The sequence below is a fragment of the Canis lupus genome, chromosome X (assembly GCF_048164855.1).
Source record: "Canis lupus baileyi chromosome X, mCanLup2.hap1, whole genome shotgun sequence".
NCBI classification, from domain to species: Eukaryota; Metazoa; Chordata; class Mammalia; order Carnivora; family Canidae; genus Canis; species Canis lupus.
Window position 1 is genome coordinate 9,241,734 of NC_132876.1, and position 25,524 is coordinate 9,267,257.

General features: G+C 39.5%; 1 long non-coding RNA gene across 1 annotated transcript in view; it reads right to left on the reverse strand.

The window, feature by feature from the left end:
* The window catches only part of LOC140627561 (uncharacterized), a 52,734-nt gene that overhangs the window by 10,544 nt on the left and 16,666 nt on the right, over positions 1-25,524 (reverse strand). The window contains exon 2 of the long non-coding RNA XR_012026239.1: positions 4,502-4,637. This is a non-coding gene — a long non-coding RNA (uncharacterized lncRNA). The remainder of the gene's footprint in view (positions 1-4,501; positions 4,638-25,524) is intronic.

Below are 25,524 nucleotides of genomic sequence, written 5' to 3' on the forward strand. Positions count from 1 at the left end.
TTTGCTCTCTACAGTTAAGAGTCTATTTTTTGTTTTGTTTCTTTTTTCTTTGTTCATTTATTTTTCGTTTCTTAAATTCCACATATGAGTGAGATCATTTGGTATTTGTTTTTCTCCGACTGACTTAATTTCACTCAGCGTTATGGCCTCTAGATCCATCCATGTTGTTGCAAATAGCAAGATTTCATTCTTTTTATGGCCAAATAATACTCCATTGTAATCATATACCACCTCTTCTTTATCCACTAATCATTCACTGGACATTTGGGGCCTTTCCATAATTTGGCTATTGTTGATGATACTGCTGTAAACATTGGGGTGCATGCATCCCTTTGAATTAGAGTTTTTGTATTTTGGGTGTAGATAACCAGTAGCGTGATTCCTCGATCATAGCGTTGTTTAACTTTTTGAGGAAATTCCATACTGTTTTTGCCAGTGGCTATACCAGTTTGCATTCCCACCAACAGTGCAAGAGGATTTCTTTTTCTCCACATTCTTGTCAACACTTGTTGTTTCTTGAGTTTTGATTTTAACCATCCTTACTGGTGTGAGGTTATATCTCATTGTGGTTTTGATGTACATTTCCCTGATGATGAGTGATGTGGAGCATATTTCATGTGACTGTTGGCCATCTGGATGTCTTCTTTGGAGAAATGTCTGTTCATGTCTTCGGCCAATTTTTTAATTGGATTATTTGGCTTTTTGGTGTTGAGTTGTATAAGGTCCTTATGTATTTTGGATACTAAGCCTTTATCAGATATGTCATTTGCAAATATCTTCTCCCATTCTATAGGTTGCTTTTTGGTTTTGTTGGTTGTTTCCTAACTGTGCAGAAGTTTTTTATGTTGATGAAGTCTCAATAGCTTACTTTTGCTTTTGTTTCCCTTGCCTCAGGAGACATATCTAGGAAGATGTTGTTATGGACAATGTCAGAGAAATTACTGTCTGTTCTCTCTACTATGATTTCTATGGTTTCAGGTCTCACGTTTAGGTCTTTAATCCATTTTTGAATTCATTTTTGTGTACGGTGTAAGAAAGTGGTCCAGTTTCATTCTTTTGCATGTAGCTGTCCAGTTTTCCCAATACTTTTTGTTGAAGAGACTCTTTTCCCATTGTATATTCTTGCCTCCTTTGTTGAAGATTAATTAACCATATAATTGTGGGCTTATTTCTGGGCTCTCCATTCTTTTCCATTGATCTATGCATCTGTTTTTGTGTTACACATTTCTTGAATATTATTATTAATGATTTCTAATTCAATTTCATTGTGGTCAGAGAATAGATTTTGGATGATATGAATCCTTCTAAATATATTGCAATTTATTTTATGGCCTAGTATATATACTGTAGTTTGGGGATATACTGTTCAATAGATATCAATTATGTCATATTGACTCTTCAAATCTTCTATATAATAACTTTTTTCCTTTTTTTGTCTATGTGCTTTAGCAGTTGCTAACAAAGGGGTTTTAAATATCCAACTGTATTGTGAATTCATTTTTCTTGCCGCCCATCATATCTTTTTTACAAACTGTGCAATGGATTTTCAGCTAGCCTAACCCTCAACTCAGTCTCAATGTGTTTCTCCCAAGAGGAGGCACATTAATGATTCTAAGAGTCTGGTTTTTCCTTACTGACATAGCATGTTCCACACTGTCTCCTATTCAAGATACAACCTAAGGAATTCAAAAGATCCTCAAAATTAAAAGGCTTCCCTTTGGTACAAATAGTTTCATGTTATTATAAAAATGTCACAACTGGTGTTCAATTTGCCAACATACAGAATAACACCCAGTGCTCATCCTGTCAAGTGCCCCCCTCAGTGCCCGTCACCCATTCACCAATTGAACACCAATAAAAAATAAATTTATTATTAAAAAAAATTTAAAAAAGACTAGCGACACAACTTGTAACAAATTTAATAAACATCTATTGTATTCTCCCCCCCAAAAAATGTCACAACTGACAGACAGCCTCTTATTAGGATGTGAGCAGTAGGTGAGGATGTGTTAAATCCACTTGGTTGTAGTTCTGACCAACATGCAATGTTATTGACAGTTGTCTGCCTGGGCCAATGGCTTCAGGTTTTGGCCAAAGAACTGACTTAACTAAATGACCTCATCTGCATTATGCTCTCATCTGCATTATACTCATATCCCTCAATTCACACATCCAGAATATGTTAGAATTCCATTTTTAATTATATGTAAATATTCTTTTGGGATAACAGATATTTCTAGGAACCTCTGCTCCCAGAAGATGACTTTGTATGTGGAGATAAAGGGCTGGCACCATGACCATAAATAGATTTTTTTTAAAAAAAAAGCAACAAAGCACGCCTTTATTTAGCATATGCAAGCCCAAATGAACAAATCTTCCAAAGAGGTAACTTTTCTCTAGATAGAGAATGTGTGAGTAGAGAGAGGCCTTAGCAAATGTTCATGTATATTGGATAGCATTTATAGATCACATTATAAGGCTCATCTTAATAGTTGCCTTTTCATTTCCTTCCATAAAATTGAAGGGTAAGCATACATTTCTTTTTGTCACATGGAAGAATAATGGCTTTTAACAATGGTTTTTTGATTTGTACTAAGCCTAATCTTTTTCTGAGGAGTGCAATTGTCAAGGACATTGTCACTATTGTATTGTCCCTGACTACTCAGTGGTGAATTGGAAGACCCTAGAAAGCATGAAATCGAGTCTCTTGAAGAGATAGCAGGCACTGGCAGTGAAATGGAGACTAAGGTTTTCTGCAAATGTTATATTCTTCCTTCATTACCACTTTATAATGGAATGCAAGAACACTGCTTTATAGTCTATGCTGAGAACAGCATGTATTGACCTCTTGTCAGTACTTCAGTCTAGTGTTCTCAGTTTACTGTTGAGATATAGTATCGCTATTGACAAGCAAAAGGAACTGCCGGAGATAGAGCATATATTATTAAAGCAGTTCATTTTCTCATCAACAGTTTATGTCTTGCTTTGGATAATTAGTGAGGTCTTGGAAGGAATTAGTATGGTATTTGGGAATGTGTGTGCCAAGAAAATATACATACACTGAATTAGAAAAGAAATGTACTCATTTATGAGGGGACTGAGCAATGTGAATGGCATCCACATAGAGACTGAACTCTGAGATCATTCACATGGTTTGCCCATTATTCACATACAATTGTCCCATTTACTGCTTTTTGTCTATAAGACTGACCCAGGGTCATTATGTTTCTAATGTTATACCACTGCATATATCCAAAACTACTTCTTCATTCACCCACCATCACCCTGCACAAACTGAAGAAAAAGACTCTATTCCCACTCAGCAGCCTGGCGATGTCAACCAGAGGATATCATCGATCAAATGAACTCATCCCATGTATATAACTAAAATGTGTGCAGGAACAGGTAGGACTCCAGGGGCTGACCCAGATACGCTACCTCTAGATGATCTCAAGCATCTAGATACTCATACAAAACTTAGCCCAGGATTCTATCCTTGGAATGTGTTGTTCAAGGCTCTGTTGACCTAATTCCATCTTCCAAGTGTAGGTGTTCACTTCAAGGTGGCTGAGAATAACAGACTGTCACATTTTATATGCATGTGTTGCATTCTAGGGTTATGGTCTACTCCATCCCTCAATACACTTAGGTTTCTGTCTTTCTAAAACGACTATTTCTGTTGTAGTTTGTATAATAATGGTGGCAGCAGGGAATAACCTTCCTGGTAGGTGGTTCAAGTGAAACCCTTTTATTCTTTTAAGATTTATTTATTTATTTTAGAGAGAGAGAACATGAGCAGGAGGGTCAGAGGGAGAGAGAATCCCAAGCAGACTCCCTACTAAGTGCGGACACCGACACAGGGCTCGCTCCCACAAACAGGAGATCATCACCTGAGCCAAAACCAGGAGTCTGATGCCTAGCTGGCTGTGCCACCCAGACACCCTAAGTGAAACCACTTTAATGAATAGACTTCTTAGACATGTAGACATGTGAGGCAGGATTAAGAGAACTCACAATGGATGTCGAGGCCCCAGAGACTAGGAACAACAGGAAGCCATTACCATCGCTAGGGCTAGAGGAGTGAAGGGAGGCAAGGGTGCTTCTAGACAAAGTAACTTGCACACTGTCACATAGCCAAGAAATGACGAAGCTGGGATTTGAATGGAGGTAGACTGGCACCCATGTTTACATGATTTACCAACATGAACCAGTTTTTTTTTTTTTTTGCTACTTTCTTGCTTTATATTAATAGCATGACTCAATAATCTGGGTAGAGATTTATTTTAATCACATACTTGCATACATAATCATACTGCTTCAGGAAAGGGGACGGGCAAAGTATTTTCTTTCAAGTTGTTGCACTTCTTAAGGTTTGGGGAGCTGAGAATGACCTATGGAGTAGAGGCCACCCAGCAAGAGCTGTAATTATAAAGGAATACAAATACTGCCAGAGAAGCAGTGCAGAGGCTGGGAAGGAGTTGGGGAGGAATACTACCCTTACCTTTTTCTCCTCTTGTCCTCCAATGTCCTGTTGCTGCCTCCGGCAGGCTAAAAAACCAGGCCAGCAGCCAGCCGAGCAAGAAAGCAAGGCTCCATCTCCAGTACAGAGAACAGGCCGAAAAAGGTGTAAAGTGGACCTGCAGAGGGTGGAAGGGATGAATGGAGAATGAATCAGCATACATTTAGAGTTTACAGCTTTTGCATACAAGGATGAGGGGGCACTCAAAGCATTTGAGATTATTCCTCATCACTAAGATCTTTTGGCTGGACAAGCACACCTTTATCCTAACCCCCGTCTCCCTGTATCCACACGTGTGTCTCCATCCAATCAGAACACCACGAAGGCCAGAGAAATCCACTCAGAACAAAACAAATGAAGACGCAAACACAAATAAAGCAGAAACAGGCCTATAAATACAGGGAGCAAATGGATGGTTGCCAGAGGGAAGGGGGGGTGAGGAGATGGGCAAAATGGGAGAAAGGGAGGGGGGAGATACAGGCTTCCAGTTATAGAAGAATAAGTCACAGGAATAAAAGGCACAGCATAGGGAACAGAGCCGACAGTATTGTCATAGCGTTGCACGGTGGCCGATGGCAGCTACGCTTGTGGCGGGCACAGTATAACGTGTACACTTGTCCAATCACGATGTTGCACACCTGAAACTAATGTAACATGGTGCATGTCAACTATACTTCAATTTAAAGAAGGAAAAAAATGGCATCAGTAAAGGTAACTGCATGGGGAAAACAACAACGACAACAAACATCTGTCCTACCCTGCCCTCTGCGGCTCCCTCCCCTCCACACTGAAGCTTTCCATACATTCCACTGCTTTTAGGACTGACGCCGAGGTCCTTAACCAGGGCCTGCAGTGTCCCACACCGTCTAGTCTCAGCCTAACCTTTCCGTCACGTCTTGTCCCGGTCTCTCCTGCGTTCAGCTCCCTCCAGCATCACTGGCTTCCTCTGCTTTCTGCCTGATTCTGAGCTACATTTGAAATGTGGCTCCTTCCTCCTGGAATATTATTCCTGCTTTTCCCTGCCTCTTAGTTAATCCTTCTTCATCCCTCAGATTTCAGCTCAAAAAGTCACTTCTGCGTGGAAGCCTTCACATGATTCCTAGATCCAGTCAGCTATCAATTTTTATAGCTTTTGCTTATCTCGTGTACATTTTCTTCATTGAATCTTCTCAGTTTAAAATTCTACTCTCATCCATTTGGTGATTTGCTTGATTTCCATCTCTTCCACTAGATAATAAGCACCAAGAAGCAAGGAATTTGTCTGGTTTTGTTCACTGTTGTATTGCAGGCCCGAACTCAGCGCTTGTACACAACTGGCTTTCAACAAATAGTCATAAACAGTGTGGGGTGCCTGGGTGGCTCAGCAGTTGAGCGTCTGCCTTTGGCTCAGATCATGATCCCAGGGTCCTGGGGTTGAGTCCCACATTGGGCTCCCTGCATGGAGCCTGCTTCCCCCTCTGCCTACGTCTCTGCCTCTCTCTCTGGGTCTCTCATGAATAAATAGATAGAATCTTTTAAAAAAGAGGAAGACACATTGTATATACCTGAAACTAACATAACACTGTATGTGAATTACACCAGAATTAATAATTTTTTGAAGGACACACTGTGGGGGTGCCTGGGTGCCTCAGTCAGCTAGGTGGCTGACTCTTGATCTCAGCTCAGGTCTATATCTCAGGGTCATGAGTTCAAGCCCTGTGTTGGGCTCTATGCTGGATGTGGAGCCTACTTAAAGGATAAAAACTTACAGAGGTGCCTGGGTGGCTCAGTCAGTTAAGCATCTGCCTTAGGCTCAGGTCATGTTCCCGGAGTCCTGGGACTAAGCCCCAGATCCAGCCCCGCTGCTCAGCGGGGAGTTGGCTTCTCCCTCTCCTCCCTGCTTGTGCTGTCTTGGTCACTATCTCTGTCTCTCTCTCAAATAAATAAAATCTTTTAAAAAAAAACCTACGCAAGACCCACTGTGTACCCAAACTGCAGTTCAGTATGTTAATACCAGATAAGACATATGCATTAGTGTGTGTGGGTACTTGATCAGCTGTGAATTTATTATTTGGTTCTCTGTGCAGAAAAAAATACAACAATATAGCCACAGTTTATATTGGCTTTTCATGTACCTTACAAGTAAAGCAATCTTTTTTTTTATTTGTATTTTCAGGTTATGTCCTTGAAATGTCTGAGCTAAAAATCATTGGTGGCATTATTATGCATCATAGAAATTGTGTTTCTGTCGAAGAAATAAAAAATAAATGTCTCTGAAAACTACGTTTCACAAAACACCTTTTTACTATCTTGCATCTTTCTTCCTATAAAAACTCACATTTTCCTGGTCATGAAAAAGAATGCAGTTGCCAGGAAAAAGGTGTGAGCAGGAATGCTTAATATTTAAAATTATTCAAAGTAAATGCTCCTTCAGAGGGGCAAATTGTTATATCAGGAGAAATGCTGTCTGCTTCCTAAGAGACCATTCTAAACAAATAATTATAAACCACATTTTTGATGTGGCCTATGAAGTTCTGGTTGGAAGAATATTTTTGTAATTGGCTCAGCTATGTTCGGGGAGACATGACTTCAGCCCTGTTGCCACATCCCTTATTAAGGCTGTTTCTACAAAGGCAACAGGGAATATCTGTGAGGGAAATACCTTATAATTTTGTTGAATTAATTTAGTCAGTGACAGTTATTTTTAACATTTCAAGAAGCAAAGAAAAAGGCGTAACTCCTTCAGCACGCCTATTGGAATGGGGAGCAAGGTGGTGCATATAAATGAGAGAATGTGCAGGAAGTGCCTAGCTTGGTGGGAATAAATACTATGTAATGTCACACAGTAGACACTTTGTAAATATTAGTTCCCCTTCTCTCCACTTATTGAGGTACTCAAGTTGTCAGGGAAACACTGATTTCAAAAGTACAGTCACACAGTTGGAAGGACGTTTCATAGGGAAAGGTAGTGTATTGGCTTTATGTGTGTGTATTCCTTCTCAAGAGGGCACGATGAAGACAGGACAGAAGGATTAAAAGTTCAAAATGAGAAGGCTCGATGGGGTATAAGAAGCCATGGGGAAGAAAAAGAAAGGTGAGTGCAGCAAAGACAAGCAGCAGCATCACTTTTCTACAGGCAGGTAGTGAAAAGGCAGAAAGGAGCCCCTTGTAACTCTCAAAGCAGGAGTACCTTATTTTCCATTGGAATCTTAACCAGGGCTGTATTGTATTAAAAAAAAATAAAAGAACTCATGTGGTTGTTGGCAGGAGGGGAAGTGGGATTAGATGCTCACCCTCTCATTCTTTCTACCCCATGCCACCCCACCCTGAAGCTTTGGTAGTTCCACAAATAACACTGTGGCCATATAGCCCAGAGCGCAACCACAGCAATGGCTAGAGGGGATTTATAGCCAAGTCTCTAAGGAAAGCTCTGAGGTAATACATAGTTTCCGACTGAAGTTTAGGAGGAGAAGGTACTTAATTTGGACTTGGGAATGCCTTGTTTTAAAATTGTATCTTCCATTCATCGCTGATTCCAAAGACTGAATTCCTCAATTGGCAGTAATTGCTGCTTAGACAATGTCAGTGCTTTTTGTTAAATATTTTATTTTATAGGAAGAAAGACAAGCTTGTTTGTTTAATTATTTATTTTATTGAAAAGAAAGAACAGATCCTGAAATTGCTGACTTGAGTAACTCTAGAAAAGGGATGGCATATAAATCTAAACCTTGTCTTTGAGATAGATGGGTTTATATTACTTTTGCTAACTAGCAAAGCTGCTTTAAAAATAGGAGAAGAAATTAAGGAAATAGTGTGCTGTGCTCACTGTTTATTTTATGTAACTTCTATTTCGATTGGCAAAGGTTTTAATTTCAATTTAGCTGTCAGCTGACATGCCTGAATGGGACCCCCCCCAACACAGCATTATCAACAAAGTCCATCCTGAAAAGATAAAAAACAAAACCAAAAACAAAGTCCACTTTTTCCAATCTCAAGAGGATGAATGCTATGATGGTGCAGGCTAAGTTGCGAACCTGTGGTAAATATAAGGCTATAGTTAAAAAGAGAAGATGGGAATAAAAGCAATCAGCCAAGAAATGTTTTGTTTTCCCACCGCCAAACCTATCACTCTTTTATATGTGTATCTGTATATTTTGCCTCCTACTTCCCACTAAAATGGAAGATGTGACTCTAGAATGAATAAGTGCTATATGTTGAGTTCTGGCCATCAGAATGTGACCAAGGGGATATGGACCAAGGCAGTTAGGAGTCTGTACATTCTCCATGTGCCTTCTCTCTCCAACCTCTATGGCTGTAAGTGATGGACTTGTAGATGGCATCATTACAAGTTGCAAAGAGCATAGGTCCTGAGTCACTGACTAGAGAGTAGTTGGATCCTGTTATGTTACGATACATGTTACTATGACATGAGTGACAAGCCTTTGTTGAGTAAGGCCAGGGAGTGTTCATTACCACAACAGAGGCTTTACCACTCTAGCCTATCCTAACTGATAGAGATGGCAATGGATTTTGTCAGTTTCTCAATGATTTCATAAAGTTTCAAGAACTACTATATATTCCATGCTTGGCTCTGCTGTTCTGTATGTTAACTTTTCCTTACTTTTAGCTCTGCATTTATCTCTATATTGATCAATAGATCATATCCAAAAAAAAAAAGGTAATGGCATAGAAAATAATTTAATTTGGTTCTAATCCAGCATTTTTCAAAGTGTTTTTCAAGAAGCATTACATTTGGGAGATACTAATATGTGTACCTGAATAGACTTTCCAAGCTTTTATAATTTTTGGGAAATGCTACATTCTATAGATCTGTCTTAGAGACACTTGACATGTGTTATTATAAAAGGCTCCAAGTAGATCTGTAAGAAAGAAGCCAAAGTTACCTTTTCCAAGTGTTTCCACATTTATTTGACTATGACTTTTTCCCTGCAAACATTTCTTAGAAATAGTCCCATTTGTGGGGTGCCAGGTTGGCTCAGTCAGTAGAGCCTGTGACTCTTTATCCAGGGGTTGTAAGTTTGAGCCCCACATTGGGTATAGATAATATAAAAAATCTTATGTTTAAAAGCTTTATTTAAAAAAAATTAAAAAAAGCTTTATTTATTTTAATCTAGAGAGAGGGGAGGGGCAGAGTGAGAGAAAGAATCTCAAGCAGACTCTCCACTGAGCACCGGGCTGAATGTGGGGCTTGATCTCCTAACCCTAAGATCATGACCTGAGCCAAAACCAAGAGTCAGATGTTCAACTGACTGAGCCACCCAGACACTCCTCAAAAAAAATCTTTAAAAAAAGTTCCATCTGTGCAAAAGTAGTTATGGAGATAGCCTGAGGAAAAAAATCCTGTAATTCCACTTTGATACATTTTCACCAAAAGAACACTGAATTAGTCAGAAGTCTACCAAAGAAATAGAATCAGTAGTTAAATAGGTATATTAGTTTCCTGGGGTAGTGTGTTGTAAAATTTACCACAAAATGAATGGCTTAAGAAAGCAAAACTCATTCTTTTCACACTTCTGGAGGCTAGAAGTTTGATTTCAAGGTGTCAGCAGTGCCATCCTCCCTCTAAAGGTTATAGGGAAGAATCCTTCCTTGGCTCTTCTGGTTTCTGGTGGTTACTGACAATCCTCACTATTCCTTGGCTTTCTTCTCTGTGTATTTCTATATCTTCAAATCTCCCTCTCCTCATAGGGACAGTGGTCACTGAATTTAAGGCCCACCCTAATTCAAGATGACATCATCTTAATCTGATTACATCAATACCCTATGTGAATAACTTCACATTCACAGCGTCTGGGATTGGAAATTAGGACTCCAACATATCTTTTTGGGGACACAATTCAAACTCCAATAGCAGGAAATATTTTTCATCTATCTATCAATCAATCAAAAAACTGGCTTATGCAATTGTAGCATCTGGCGAGGCAAGTCAGAAATATATAGGGCAGGCCAGCAGGCCAGAAACTCTCTAGCAGGAGCTGAAACTGTCATCCACAGGCAGAATTTCTTCTTCATGGAAACCCTAGTTTTACTCTTACAGGCTTTTAACTGATTGCATGAAGCCCCCACACACTATCCAGGGTAGTTCACTTTACTGCAAGTCAATTGATTGTAGATGTTAGCCGCATCTATAAGATGCCTTCACAGCAACCACTAGTTTAGTGTTTGATTGAAAAACTAGGTACTATAGCTTAGCCAAGTGGACACAGAAAACTAACCATCAAATGTAAAATTTGTCAGGTCAAGAACCTTCTGATGTTCTAAGACCTTCTAAAGCTCTCAGCACACAAAAGCTTTTTTTCTTCTTCATTGACAAAATTTTCTTGGGTCCCCTCTACCGGCTACGATGTGGTCCTTATGAGCCCTGTCTCTGAACGAAAGGGAGAATTGATGTGATGCAATTCAATTGTTCAGATACATTAAGAAATAAAACATAGTGCCTATTTGGCCGTTTTGAAATCTTTACTTTGAAATGATCTTAGATAGTACTTAAGCTAGGATTCTTACTTTATCAATGGGTGAACTGGGCCCAGGGCTCAGACCCAACCTGAGGTTAACAACCCAGTCCAGTTCTCTTTCCACTGTGACTCACAGACAACCGTCAAAAGGGCACACCAGTCTATACTGAGGAAAAAGATGAACTCTTTGGCCTCCTTCTTCCAGGCATTATACTGTGGGAACATGTGCATGCTGAGAAATCTCCCGTGTGCCTCTCCTAGGGCACATAGCTCAGCTCCCAGGTACCGTCCACGTTGCTGGAGAGGAAGGGTACGTAGGCAGGAGGGCACCTCACCCAGCAGAAAGCTTTTCTTGCCGGGGACCTCCCAGGACTCTCTTTAGGCATGGGTCAAGTCTTTCACCTGCGTCACATTTGAAACTCAATCTTTAGTCACTCTGGGTATACAAGGTTGGCTTGCCTCTGCATTTCGATGACACTGTATGTTTTGATATCCTAGGTGACATGTCTGCATAAATACATTAAGACAGGAACAGCAAAGGTCATAACTTTTCTTATTACTGAAGATAAAATTTAATGAGCTAGATCACAGGCTGCTTTAAGAACGGCCGTGCCAGGTTAATGGGGCTCTGCTACTGAAGCCAATTACACTGGGTACAATTACATCCTATTCTAATAGCTGTAAGTCAGGGTTACACAAAGATTCTGTCTCTGGGTAATTACTAGCTAGGAAGCAGGTGAGGGGAAACTAAGCAAATTGTCACTGATCATACAAGAGACACACAGAAAGCACAGAGCTTGTAGCTATTCCGGGTGTGTGTGTGTCATCTGTTGCTAAGAAGGAGCTGGCTTCGCAGTCAGAAAGCCCTCTTCTTCTAGCACTGACCGAAAGGATATGTGATTTCAAAGACGCTTTTAGAAAAGTAGCTGAAAAGTGAATAGTAGGAGAGGGGGAGGAAGAACTCAGAAAGCCCTTCTCTATTGAAACTGTTTCCCTGAGGATCGTGAAAGATTTAGTGGACTGATATTATTAATTTCTTCCAACCTAAATACAAGGGAGTGTTACCGAAACCCAAAATGATATTGTAAAATTTGAACAAACCTCAAAGATTGACTTAATAAAAAGTCCTCCTTTAAATTCTCTGCTAGCCTCACCCTGGCAGCTATTTACAGGTCCTTTCGTACACATGGCTAAAAGGGGGCCATTGAGGAGTCTCCTGACAATTGAAGATCCATCAGAAATATAGATGAAAAAACTTTGAAATTTCAAAGTAACAGAATTTTCCTATGATCTCATGGATCAATTTGCACACTATTGATTTTTGAAAAGCCTTCGAGGAACCAACACACCTTCTCCGAGGGAAACACATGTGTTCAGGTTATCAGTGAGTAAATATTTTAAAATCTGAGGGAGTGGGGGGTAATGTTTCCTTTATGAAAGCATCAGTGACATTTATTGGAACTGTGGGAAAGTCATTGCAGACAAGGGCAGCTGTATTTCTGAGTGCTGCCTTTTGAGTAGAATGATGTTTATAAGGGAATGAGTATTAAATAAATGACACAAGCAATGTCAATTTTTCAAAATGTTCTTTGTTTCCAAGAGGTTAAAGATTAAAAAAAGTAATTCCTAATATTGGTTGTTCAGACCACAATTGGAAAGACTTCCAGAATGACTCAAGATTTTTAAAAGATCCTTTCAAAGTAATGAAGTAATCTGTGGTAGAGTAGAAACAAAGATGCAAGAAGAGTAGGTGGTACAGCATGGAGTCAGATCATGTCCTCTTGCTACTGCTTGCCCCGAGATTAAATTTTGGTGACATTGCTCTTTTTGTCATTAGAAGAGAAGAAGGAGGCTTTTTAGTCATTGTATATTCATTCTGTCTCTTTTCTCTCTCTAAACAAAACTCATTTCTCCAAATCTTTAGGTTTTGGGTTTTTTTTTTATAAATTTATTTTTTATTGGTGTTCAATTTGCCAACATATAGAATAACACCCAGTGCTCATCCCGTCATGTTTTTTTTTTTTTTACAATCTCCAAAGTGTTGTTTGTTTCTCCCTCTTCCTGTGTCTCTGCCTCTCTCTCTCTGTGTCTCTCATGAATAAATAAATAAAAATCTTTAAAAATATAAAAGATCCAATGCTAATCTATCTTGGATAACTGTAGTGTTCTGAATGTGTAGATTTTCTACAAAGGCAAACAGATATTCTTCTTTAATAGGTATATTGACTGTGGCTATTCAGAGAACATAATGGTCAGCCTTGTCACACACATCAGTGCTGGACAGCAGAGGAGAGAAATTAGAATATATACTTTGAGGTGAGAAGTGAAAAGGTGCATCTCATGAGCAATACATCCAACACCAGACATTGCATACACCCACCGACAACTAATACGGTCCAAGACTGATAAACCCTCAAGTTTCAGACACACTTAAAAAAAAAATAAAACCCCAGAAATACAGGTGGTTTGCTCTAATACTGACAGGTCCACAGTAGAGACAAAACAAAACAGAGTCACAAAGGAGTTATCTTGTCACTGGCAAAATTAAGCTTCCTTAAAGTGGAGTTCAAGAATGATCCAGATCAAGTCATATCTTGCAGTCTCCTTACTCAAGAGTGGTCCACAAACTAGAAGTATCAGTATTACTTGGGAGCCTGTTTGAAAGGCAAGATTTCTGGGCGCCTGAATGGGAGTCAGTTAAGTGTCTGATTTCAGTTCAGGTCATGATCTTAGGGTCCTGGGACTGAGCCCTGCATCGGGCTCCTTGCTCAGTGGGGAGTCTGTGTTTCCCTCTGCCCCTTCTCCCGCTTGTGCACATGAGCTCGCTCCCTCTCTCTCAGATAGATAGAAAGAAAGAAAGAAAGAAAGAAAGAAAGAAAGAAAGAAAGAATCTTAAAAAAAAAGAAAGACAAAATTTCAAGCTTCACTTCAGGCCTTCTGAATCAGAATCTGCATTTTATCATGTGATTTCTAAGTACCTTAAAGCTTAAGCTCTGCCCAAAACACAGATCATGAGGTTCTAGGGTCTACTTCCATTACAATTTTTGTAAAAGAACATTTCAAACATCCCAGATCCAGTTTCAGATTCAGTTTTTGTGAATCTTCCAATAGCTCCTTACTCAGGTTTGTCTCTATATTATGAGCAATGAAAGAAATTAGTGGTAAATTACTGTACTAAGGGCAGCATGGCCTTAGTGGAACAAGCACTAAGCTTGGCGTCACAGAGAATTATGCTCAATTCCTGACTCACCACCAGCTGTGTGAATTTGAACAAGAGGCTTCAGCTCTTGAGTTGTCATTTCTTTCACTTACAAAATTGGATTAATACTACCTGTGTCACAGTGTCCTTAAGAGAATGGACTGAGATGATGTAAGCAGAGTGCTTAAATACATCTAAGTTTGATCTGTTGCCTGAGGACCATCTCTACATTTCCTCCCAGAACCTCAACATTAATTTCCTTTCTCTGGTTCATTCTGTAGTTTGTTGCCTCAAAGGCAGGTAACTTCACATCAGTTATATTCTTACATTTGAGGCTCACATTTCCTCAAAGCAAGAGCCTCTTAGGTCTTATCACAAACCCAATGTGATAATTTAGGTGAACCAATTTTTCCCAAGCCTCATTGCAATTAGAGAACTCCAGAGTCATTTTATGACCATCTGTCAAACTGCAACATGGAGAGTGCTGAATCCTATATAACAAATTAATTGATCCAGAGGGCTCTTCTCATTTAGATTGCTGGACAAATTGTCCTTCTTTGCCCAGCACAAGCTTAGTTGACTCTTGTTTACTCAGGCATGATCACTAATACCCCCAATTTCCCTTAAAAAAAGTGTCCTGGCTTGTGTGAGAAATTCTACAGTCAGCTATAAGCAAATGACTTTGGCTTTCCAAACTTAAACAGTAAGTACAGAATAAATGTTACACTTGTTTCCTTCCTTTGCCTAAGCAGCTCTTCAAAAAGTTGCTTCTGATACAGAACCCTATAGATTTTGTCATGCCTCCCAATCCTATGTGGGGCCTGCTCTCTGTTGGCATTCAGTACCCTTTTATACCCTGCTCTGTATCTTCCCCTCTGTTACACAGGATGCAAACTTGGGGCTCCTTTGCCAGCCTGCCTTGCCAGCTGAGATCCACAGTCTTAGATTCCATGCTAAGATGCATTGGCATGAGGTTTGGGAAGCAAATGAGAAGCATTGCTGCTGCTTCTGTAATTGGCAAGCAGACTCTTGGATCTGCAGATGCATGTTTTTTGTTGTATCCTCTGCATCTCTTGGCCACTTAATCTGCTTTGAGGCTGAAGAAGATCTGTAAGGTTGGCAGTGACTTTCTGTAGATCCCGATCCTGGGCAGCAGCATCTCCATAAGCCTCTGCCTGACTTGTACCCTCTTTATTCCTTCCAGTGCTTTGTCATTTGCTCACTTGTTGACTTTTTAACAAATCTATTGAGCTATAATTGATATAATTAACCCTCTCCTTCCTTTTTGTTCTCCAGCCCCAGGCAGCTAATGATCTGCTTTCTGTCACTATAGATTAGTTTATATTTTTAAGTTTCATATAAATGGGATCTTACAGTATGTACTCTTTTTTTTTGTATGGCTTCTTTCACTCATCTTAATGTTCTTTGAGATTCACCAGTGTTGCTTCAGGCATCAGATTTCATTACTTTGTATTACTGAATAGCATTCTATTTTTTGGAAATACCTTATTCACCCATACACGCATTGATGGACATTTACACTTGCTTCGTTTCCAGCTTTGGTTATTACAGATAAAGCTACTATAACATTCCTGTAAGTCTTTGTAGAGACATGTTTTCATTGCCCTTGAATAAATAACTTAAGAGTGCAATGGCTAGCTCTTTCTCATGGCACCTCAAAGGCAGTAGGCTGCTTTAGGATTAAGCGAAACATCGGTCTCTCTAAAGAAGATGATGTCCATGAGTACATTGTGAGAAAGGCCCTAAACAAAGAAGGTAAAACCAAAGAGCCCACAATTCAGTCTCTCCAACACATGCCCTCCAACACAAGCATTGGCATACTGCTCTGAAGAAACAGCGTACTAAGAAAAATAAGGAAGAGGCTGTAGACTATACTAAATTTTGGTCAAGAGAATGAAGGAGGCCAAAGAAAAAACACCAGAAACAGATTGACAAGAGATGGAGGCCGTCTTCTCTGAGAGCTTCTACCTCTGAGTCTAGTAAAAAATGAGATTTTTCTAAGAGTATCAAATAAGATCAGACATTTAAAAAGAGTGCAGTGGCTGGATCACAAGGAGGTTTGTTCAACTTTTGAAGAAACTACCAGTTTTCCAAAGTGATTATACCATTTTACAGTGATTGTACCATTGTAAACGATTTCTAGTTGCTCTGCATCTTCACCAATGCTTGTAATTATCTTCTTTTAATTTTATCTATTCTAATAGGAGAGAAGTAGGATGATCCACATCTCCATCAGACTTAAAAATAGCCACATTAGCCTGGAGGGATTTTAGGTAAGAGATATAAAATACTAAGTAATGGTGAAGGGTAAGAGAGAATGGAATGAATCATGGAATAGGGGTGGCCATGGGGAATGGAGAAAATACCTTCTCCTTGCCCTGTGAGCCTCCAGAACTGAATGTGGTCATGAGGAAAGTTAACAGGTCAGTGTGAGGATGCTTTTTAGAGGGCTAAAGAAAGCCCCTTTTGTCCAACCAGAGAACCTTAGCCTCCCCAGAATCACCCCCACAGAGGTGTTAAGAGTGGTACTTTGTGATTTTGAAGCCATATCATGGGATGCTCACCATATCATGGGTGGCTAAGTGGTTGGGCTTCTACCTTCAGCTCAGGGCATGATCCCAGGATCTAGTATCAAGTCCTGCATCAGGCTCCCTGTGAAGAGTCTGCTTCTCCCTCTGCCTATGTCTCTGCCTGTCTCTCTCTCCCTCTTTTCATGAATAAATAAATCTTAAAAAAAAAAAAACAAAGCCATATCATGACCTCGCCAGTACCCACCATGCTATAGGTCAATGTCCAAAGTGGTGCTCTGTGATATCTAAGGCCCCCAAGTCACCATTGGCTGGGGTAGTGCTTAGCTGATCAATCAAACTGAAGAATGTGGCCCCTCATTGTCCCAGGGAGGGCATATATAGGGAGGTCAGAGGCTCTGGGTTAGGCCAGTTCTTGCCTTTATTGTGGCTAAGGTAACCAGAAAACCATAGGAGCCTGGAATAGTTATAACACAACCAACCCCAATGACCAAAGGGAGGAAGACGAGATCCAGAGCTGGTGTTAGGGTGAGAGGACTTTAAGCAAACTCTTCCTCTTTCCCTATTGACTTTGTCTCCCAAGTCCTTTATCCTATCCTTGCCTGGCACAAAACCCCTTATTGGTCCACACCCTTTTTCATGAAGCTCCTCCTTCCCATTTGGTCCTCATCCTCTTTATCCAAATTAATGCCCTGGGCTCACTCTCTTGCCCTTGCCCAAAACAACCAGGAAGACCAAAAGATCCCTTCAAGGGAACCCCCAAAAAAGCAATCTCAAATATCTACCACTCACTCAGAAAAGCTGAAAAGAGCATGAAGCCAACAATTTCAACTGTTACCATATGCTGAATAGAAGTGGCATCAAAGTAAGAGAAGAAATCAATATAAGAGATAAGATCAAAGGTCTCAGAACAAGAGACTCTGGAGAAGCCCACCACTTCATGTAACTTGTGCAGCCAGTAACTGAATAAAAAAGGTCATAGACCTTAGAAATATCTGTTGAGGGGCGCCTGAGTGGCTTAGTCAGTTAAGCATCTGACTCTTGATTTCGGCTCAGGTTGTGATCTCAGGGTCCTGAGATCAAGTCCCAAGTTGGGCTCAGCGCTCAATGGGGAGTCTGCTTCTATCAGTCTCCCTCTGCCCCTCCCTTCATTCTCTGTCTCTCTCAAATAAATCAATAGTCTTTAAAAAAAGAAAAAGAAAAAGAAACATCTGTTGAGTCTCCAGAGGCATGGTTTCTGGGAAAAGGCCAACCACACTGAAGCTGAATCTCACACCAGCAGGGTAAACTGATGGCTATGATCAAAATAAAAAATCAAGTTGTAAAAAGATGGTATTTAGTGTGTCTCTGAATTCTCTGTTGGTAGGGAGGGAAGCAGGAGATGAGGCAGGTGTGTGAAAAGGGAGGGACATGGTGTCCTGGAGGGTTGGGGACCAGATCCTCAGGGCTACAGTTAGCCAGACATTAGGGATAAGGACTAAATTTCAGAACTGAGCACTGAAGATAAATTCCCCTCCTTAACACTTTATCTCAGAGGCAAGGAAGAAAAGGAGGTGGTGTTACTGCATTTGTTTGGGGATACAGAGCAACATTAGGGTCTAGATTGCAACAACCCAGATGGGGAGAGGGTTTGATGTATGGACAGTAACTGTGACTATGATACTTTCCTTAAAAAAGGCAAAATAAAGAAATCACTTCCTGGTCACCTACCTCAGTGGGGTTCACCGCACCCCACCACTATATGCTGTAAGCTTAAAGGTGCTCAGCTTTACTAAATGCTCACCTTACTAAAAGTCACCATCAGCATTCCCAAGTACTGGAATAATGTTTAGAGGGAACAAACCCAAAACTGATTAGGTTCCTTTCCTGCTAAGAAACTGAGGGTGGGGTGGTGGGAGTAGTCAACTCCCAGGGCAGGAGATAAAGAGGATCTTTGTCTGCAGAGTTTTAATACAACTATAAAACCCAGTAAAATATGGTCTTTTAATTATTACTGCACCCCAGCATTTCTCAATAATTACAGTCTTCCTCAATAAAGCCTTTTGTTCAAATTCTAAACAGTTTTGTGATTCAGGTTTCAAAAGCATAGGTTTATTCTACAACTAAACAAAAAACTAAACTCGATCAAAAAATGGCCAAAGGTTTTTGTATATATTTCTTCAAAGAAGATATACAAATGGCCAATAGGCGCATGCAAAGATGCTCGACATCATGAGTCATTAGAGAAATACAGGTCAAAATCATGAGACACCACGTCATATACACCAGGATGGCTACTGTGAAAAAATTAAAACTAACAAGTGTTGGAGAAGATGTGGAAAACAGTTTGGTGATTCCTCAAAAAGTAAACATAAAATTACTATATGATCCAGCAATTTTTCTTCTAATTATAGACCCCCCCCCCAAAATTGAAGACAGGTACTCAAATACTTGCAGGCCAGTGTTCATCGCAACATAATTCACAATGGCTAAAAGGTGTAAACATGAGTGTCCATCAGCAGATGACTGGCTGAATGGAACATGCCATATACATACAATGGCATATTATTCAGCTGTAGAAGGAATGAAGTTCTGATCCATGCTGTAACATGGATAGACCTTGAAAACACCATGTCAAGTGAAAGAACCCAAACACAAAAGGACAAATACTGTATGAGGTACCCAGACTAGGTGAATTCATAGAGACAGAAAGTAGAATAGAAATTACCCAGGGCTTGGGGGAGAAAGGAATGGGGACTTCTTGATTAATGGGAGCAGAGCTTCTGTTTGGAATGATGAAAAGGCTCTGGAAATGGATAATGGTGATAGGTGCATTGTGAATGAACTGAATACCACTGAACTGTATAAATGGCTCAAAGGGAGAGTTTTACTTTATGTACATTTCAGCACAATAAAAATGCAAAAAAGTTTATCTAATATTCAACACAGAACATTTTTAGTATTTATCCTTTTAAGAAGTCATTGTCTTCTGCCTTGGAATTAATTTGGAGAAGGCTCTGTTGTACTGTTGGCCCCAACACAGGCTGGCTGTTACCACTGCTCCTTCCTATAGAAAGTTCATAAATGATTTGGAATTATTTTGAGATGACTTCCAAATCACTTCCAATCTATAATCCCAGAGGTCATTATGTAATACGCACATCCTACATTAAAACGGGAGATTCTAGATACACAAGGATATCACAAAAATTGTAAAGGTTTTAGGCACACTGGATTAACTTGCTTAGTGAGCTTCTAGGAAACACTTCAATACTTTTGGGTGTTGTATGCTTTGTTAGGTGGGATGAAAGTGATATTTAGACTAGGGCTAACCTTGCCCCACCCTGGCTGCAGACCCCTGTGTATACTATCTTGTGTACTACAGAATATTTTGCACACAACTCTCAGCCCTGTTTAAGTTGTGGGGATTGCTCCTCCCCAAACCTTACCTAGGGTAGTTTCCTCACACACAATTTGCTACTCAGTTGAATGCTGAGTATTCAGGGCATGGGGGGCATCTGTAGATCCCTGAAGTTCTCTCTTTCTCTCTCCCCTCTTCTCCCATTCTCCACCCCCACACCACCAACTCCCTCCTCTCTAGTGCTCTGCCCCTCTGAACTCAGGCCATCTTGATCTGCCTAGACTCTCAGCTCTGTCCCTTCACCTTGGGGAAACCACCAGGATCTTCCCAGGTTTCTTGTTTCTGTATCACAACCTGTAAACTCAATCCAGGAGGTAAGCTGTGTCCTCCTAAAGCCTCACCTTGTTCTTATCCTGTCTCATGGATATCACTGTCCTTCATAAGCCAATGTCCAATGTCTTAAAAGCTGATATGAAATATACTTTGTCTGCTTTTTTAATTGTTGTAGGCAGGAAGGTAAAGAAGTTCTTTTTTCATTTTTCTCAGAAGTGGAAGTCTTATCCCTTGCAATGGTTTTGAAAAGAACTAATTTACTGTAAAAAAAAAAAAAACCCAAACACTTCCTGTCTGGAAACTTAGAATTGTTCCTATTTTGCTACTGGAACATTGATGACAGGTATGCCTAGAGTTTGAAATAAATGATGTAATAACAGAATTGGAAGCTAATATGTATTCGGTACTTACTGGTTACTGGGAAAATAACACATTTAGTAAAATTACTCCATGAATATTAGCTAACTCTGAATATTACTGATTTTACTTAATATTCTAGTACATGTATATGTAATTAAATTACATATATTTGAAACAATACTGTATTGGTATATAAGAAGGGGACATAAGGATTAGTGGTGCTGGGACTAAATCAGGAGCCAAACAAGTTCTAAATACTAGCAAATTTAAACAATGGACCTTTGATATGCAGTGGCTAAGTAATCATATATGATTTCAGTGACTATTTACATAGATTGAGTCCTTACAGTACTTTGATTGCCTTAAATTTCCAACATTTTTTAAAAGTAGGGTATTTTGGGACTACAGAATCTGATTATAAAACTGGAATTTTAGTTTTAAACCTGAGTTATAAATTACAATGAGATTTTTGTAAAATATTTTAAAAATACAGAAGCTTTGGGATCCCTGGGTGGCGCAGCGGTTTGGCGCCTGCCTTTGGCCCAGGGCGCGATCCTGGAGACCCGGGATCGAATCCCACATCAGGCTCCCGGTGCATGGAGCCTGCTTCTCCCTCTGCCTATGTCTCTGCCTCTCTCTCTCTCTCTCTCTCTGGGACTATCATAAATAAATAAAAATTAAAAAAAAAATACAGAAGCTTAGAGAAAAACTAAAATGACCAATAATCCCATTGCCCATTGATAAGAATTCTCATGGTCACCTTTTTAAAAAAAGATTTTATGTATTTATTCACGAGGGACACAGAGAGAGAGGCAGAGGCACAGGCAGAGGGAGAAGCAGGCTCCTTGCAGGGAGCCCAATGACGGACTTGATCCCAGAACTATGGGATCATGCCCTGACACTCAACTGCTGAGCCACCCAGGCATTCCTCATAGTCACCTTTGTATCTAACTAGTATTTATATAAATACAACTTTGGGTCTTCATCTGAATGTGTGTATATGTGTACACATTTAAATTTTTCATAAAATTATGCTAATATTCTATTTGTAATGTGCTTTCCTAAACCATAAAGTTTTATGTACCGTTTTATACAGATTGTTTATGAGAAAATATAGACTTATTATTTAGGTACTTGCTTTGATTTTAAAATAGAAATCTTTTTACTATTCCACACCATAATCATTTTGGTCTATCCTCAGATAATCTCTTTCTTTTGTTTAGAGGTTGCTTATAAAAAACATCATCTAAAAAAAAGAAAGAGTACATCCAGTGGTGCACTGGAGTCCTGTGATACTGCTTTGCAAGAGCTGATAATAAGCATTTCTTCCTAATACTGCATTCAGTGATATCACAGTTGTTGCTTGAATTCAGCCAATTTACAACACAGAAGTATCTACGACACAGAAAAAAGGAAAATGATACAAATTAGGGCCTTTTTATTCTGGCCCTATTTATTTATTTATTTATATTTTTTTTTATAAATTTTTATTTATTTATGATAGTCACACAGAGAGAGAGATCGAGGCAGAGACACAGGCAGAGGGAGAAGCAGGCTCCATGCACCGGGAGCCCGACGTGGGATTCGATCCCGGGTCTCCAGGATCACGCCCTGGGCCAAAGGCAGGCGCCAAACCGCTGCGCCACCCAGGGATCCCCCCTATTTATTTATATTTACTAATATACCTCTGGGTATAGTCATGCCATGGAATACAAGACTATTAAAGGAAGATATAGATAGATAGATGATAGATAGATAGATAGATAGATAGATAGATAGATAGATGATAGATAAAGAAAAAGTCAAATAATAGAAAGTATATGTATTATGTTCCTATTTCTGTTAATAATAAATCTATAGGCATATTACAGAGAATTAGGTCTTTAAGAACCAGGGTTACCTCTGAGAAATGTGACTGGGAAATGATCTGATTTAAAAAAAAATATACACATTTGTATTCATTTAGACTTTATAATAAATAGGCTTTACATATATTAAAATTTTTTTTTTAATTTTTATTTATTTATGATAGTCACACAGAGAGAAAGAGAGAGAGGCAGAGACACAGGCAGAGGGAGAAGCAGGCTCCACGCACCAGGAGCCCGACGTGGGATTCGATCCCAGGTCTCCAGGATCGCGCCCTGGGCCAAAGGCAGGCGCCAAACCGCTGCGCCACCCAGGGATCCCAACATATATTAAAATTAATGCATATTGGGGCACCTGGGTGCCTCAGTGGTTGAGCATCTGTCTTTAGCTCAGGTTGTGATCCCGGGGTCCTGGGATCAAGTCCTGCATCGGGCTCCCCGGCTGGGAGCTGCTTCTCCCTCTGCCTGTGTCTCTGCCTTCTGTGTTTTAAATAAATAAATAAATAAATAAATAAATAAATAAATAAATAAATAAATAAAATCTTTAAAAAATAATGCATATTTATTTCAGGAAAATGAACTTATTGTGCTGATACTATCCTGGTATGAAGATAGTAACAAACACATCGTAAACCACTTATTTACACAACTGTTACACAATATTTATTTATTTAACCACACATATTTACAATATGTCAGATGTGATTTGTGCTGGGGTAGTTTTAATATATGATTACTCATCTAATCCCCCCCCCATTCTGTATGACTTGGATTTTATTGTCCTCATTTTGCAGAAGGATCAATTGAAATGCATAGAAGCTATGTTATTTGCCCATAATCAAACAGCCAATGTATTTGTGAATACTTGGTTTTAAATCCAGTTTTGTTCTGCCTCTCTGAATGGAGAGCTCCACTTGGTTGTTTTGGAACTACTAATTTGCAAGCTCCATCCTGGAATAAATGAGAAGATCTTAAGCGTATTAGAAAAAGGACAATTTCATGAATCCAGAACTCATAGGCTATTAACTACAGAAGTGGAACAGTATTCTGTGTAACACAATTCCCCACGGAAGGAAATTCTTTGAAGAGGTCACCCTGACTCCAAGTGAGATAGGCAAATCAATTCTATTACCTGACAGCACACATCTAACTATGGGGCTTTGGGCAAATGGTTTCATCTTCCTGTGCCTTACCTTTCCCATGTGTAAACCAGGGCATCTCAAATACTTCAATAAATTGATGTGAAAACAAAATAACAATGCACTTATTATTAGACTGGCAAAACATCAGAAAGCTGGATACTCTCAAGTCCTGGTTGAGTTGTTGAGACATTGCACTGTTGAGAGGAAGGAATGTGGACTGGTATAGTATAGCCATTATTGAGAATAATCCAACACTAGTCAATTAAATACATGCAAACCTTACAACCCAACAATTCTGTTTGTGGGGCTTTATCCCAGAGAAATTTTCACACAGCTCCATAGATTCTATGTAATGTCTACATTATGGTTGAAAAATATAACAGTGTGGTAAGAACCACACACATTGCTGAGGTTTATAGCTGAAATCATTCCTTGGTGACATCGGAAACTTTCCAGTTTCACATTCTAATTGTTTAATATAGCAAGATACTTCCTGCTCTTATTAAGCCTTAATGATAACATATTAATATGTTTTTGGACATTTTATAAATTGTTTTAGAGTGTGGAATATATAATTTGATGTTATCTCTCATTTTGAAAAAGTTCTTAGAAGGGTAAAGTACCTTTCAATCAAATAAACTGAAAACTCTTCCAGAGTACCCACTTAATACCAGGGCCTCTGCTAAGCTTTGCAGAAATGGTGATACATAAGGTAAAGTTCCTGACCTCAAGAAACTTGCATGACCTCAGAAAACATTTTAGAAAAAGCTAAAACATGGAGTTTTTTCACCCATCAGCATCAAAAGAGAAGCTCAGTTCAGATTTTAAGTCAATGATATGGTATCTTTTATCTGGACTGTGGCTCTCTAATTAAATCTTTCTGGCACTTTAACTCCAGGGAAACCCAGTTGATGATTCAAAGTCAGTCGCTGAATGTGATTTAAAATCAATAAGAGTGAAAGACATCCTGGGTGTGCTGTCCTTTCAAAGGAAGTGGGAGCACTTTCATGCCTTGTTTGTAGAAAATCGATTATCTCAAGCAGCTACCAGGCTGATATGGACAGAGAGAGCTTATGTCTATGGATAGGCCAATGTTCTTATTCCTGATCTGCATACATTATAAGCATTTGACACTATTGCACTTTAATGCTCTGTTGTAGGACTTGCAGAAATGCTTGCTGTTATACTGCAAGGTAACTGATTTCTATGCCTCAAGAGCTGAGGCTGACCAAAAGCAAATGTTAGAGCACCCTGTTTCCCAAAAGAGCTCCAGTATATACTTAAATTTGCATGGGATACTTTGTCATATTCCACAAAGAACTGAGAATACTTGGAGTTAAAAAAGGATTCAAGGATACTTAGGGTTAGAAAAGAAAAACATAAATAAGAAGCCATGAACGGTGAGTAAATATAGCCAAATAGAACAATAATAACAAAAAAGATCAATACCAAATGGGTGTAATTCCCCTTGGAAAGGATAGAATATTCGACATGTCATTTCCTATTGCAAAAGCTGTAATTTGCTCCTCAGCACTTACAAAGTATAGTGCAAACTCTCAACTTACAGGAAGGATCCCCTCTGAACAGGCTTCAACTTATCTTTGCAGCCACATCCATAACAACCTCTATTCAAGCTCCAGAAAAGTTGACTAATGCAATGATTTCCATAAGACCCACTGTTTTCCTCTTCACCTATATCCATGCTATCCTCCATGACCCCAAACCTAATATTCATCAAAGCCTAGACTAACAGCTACCTTCC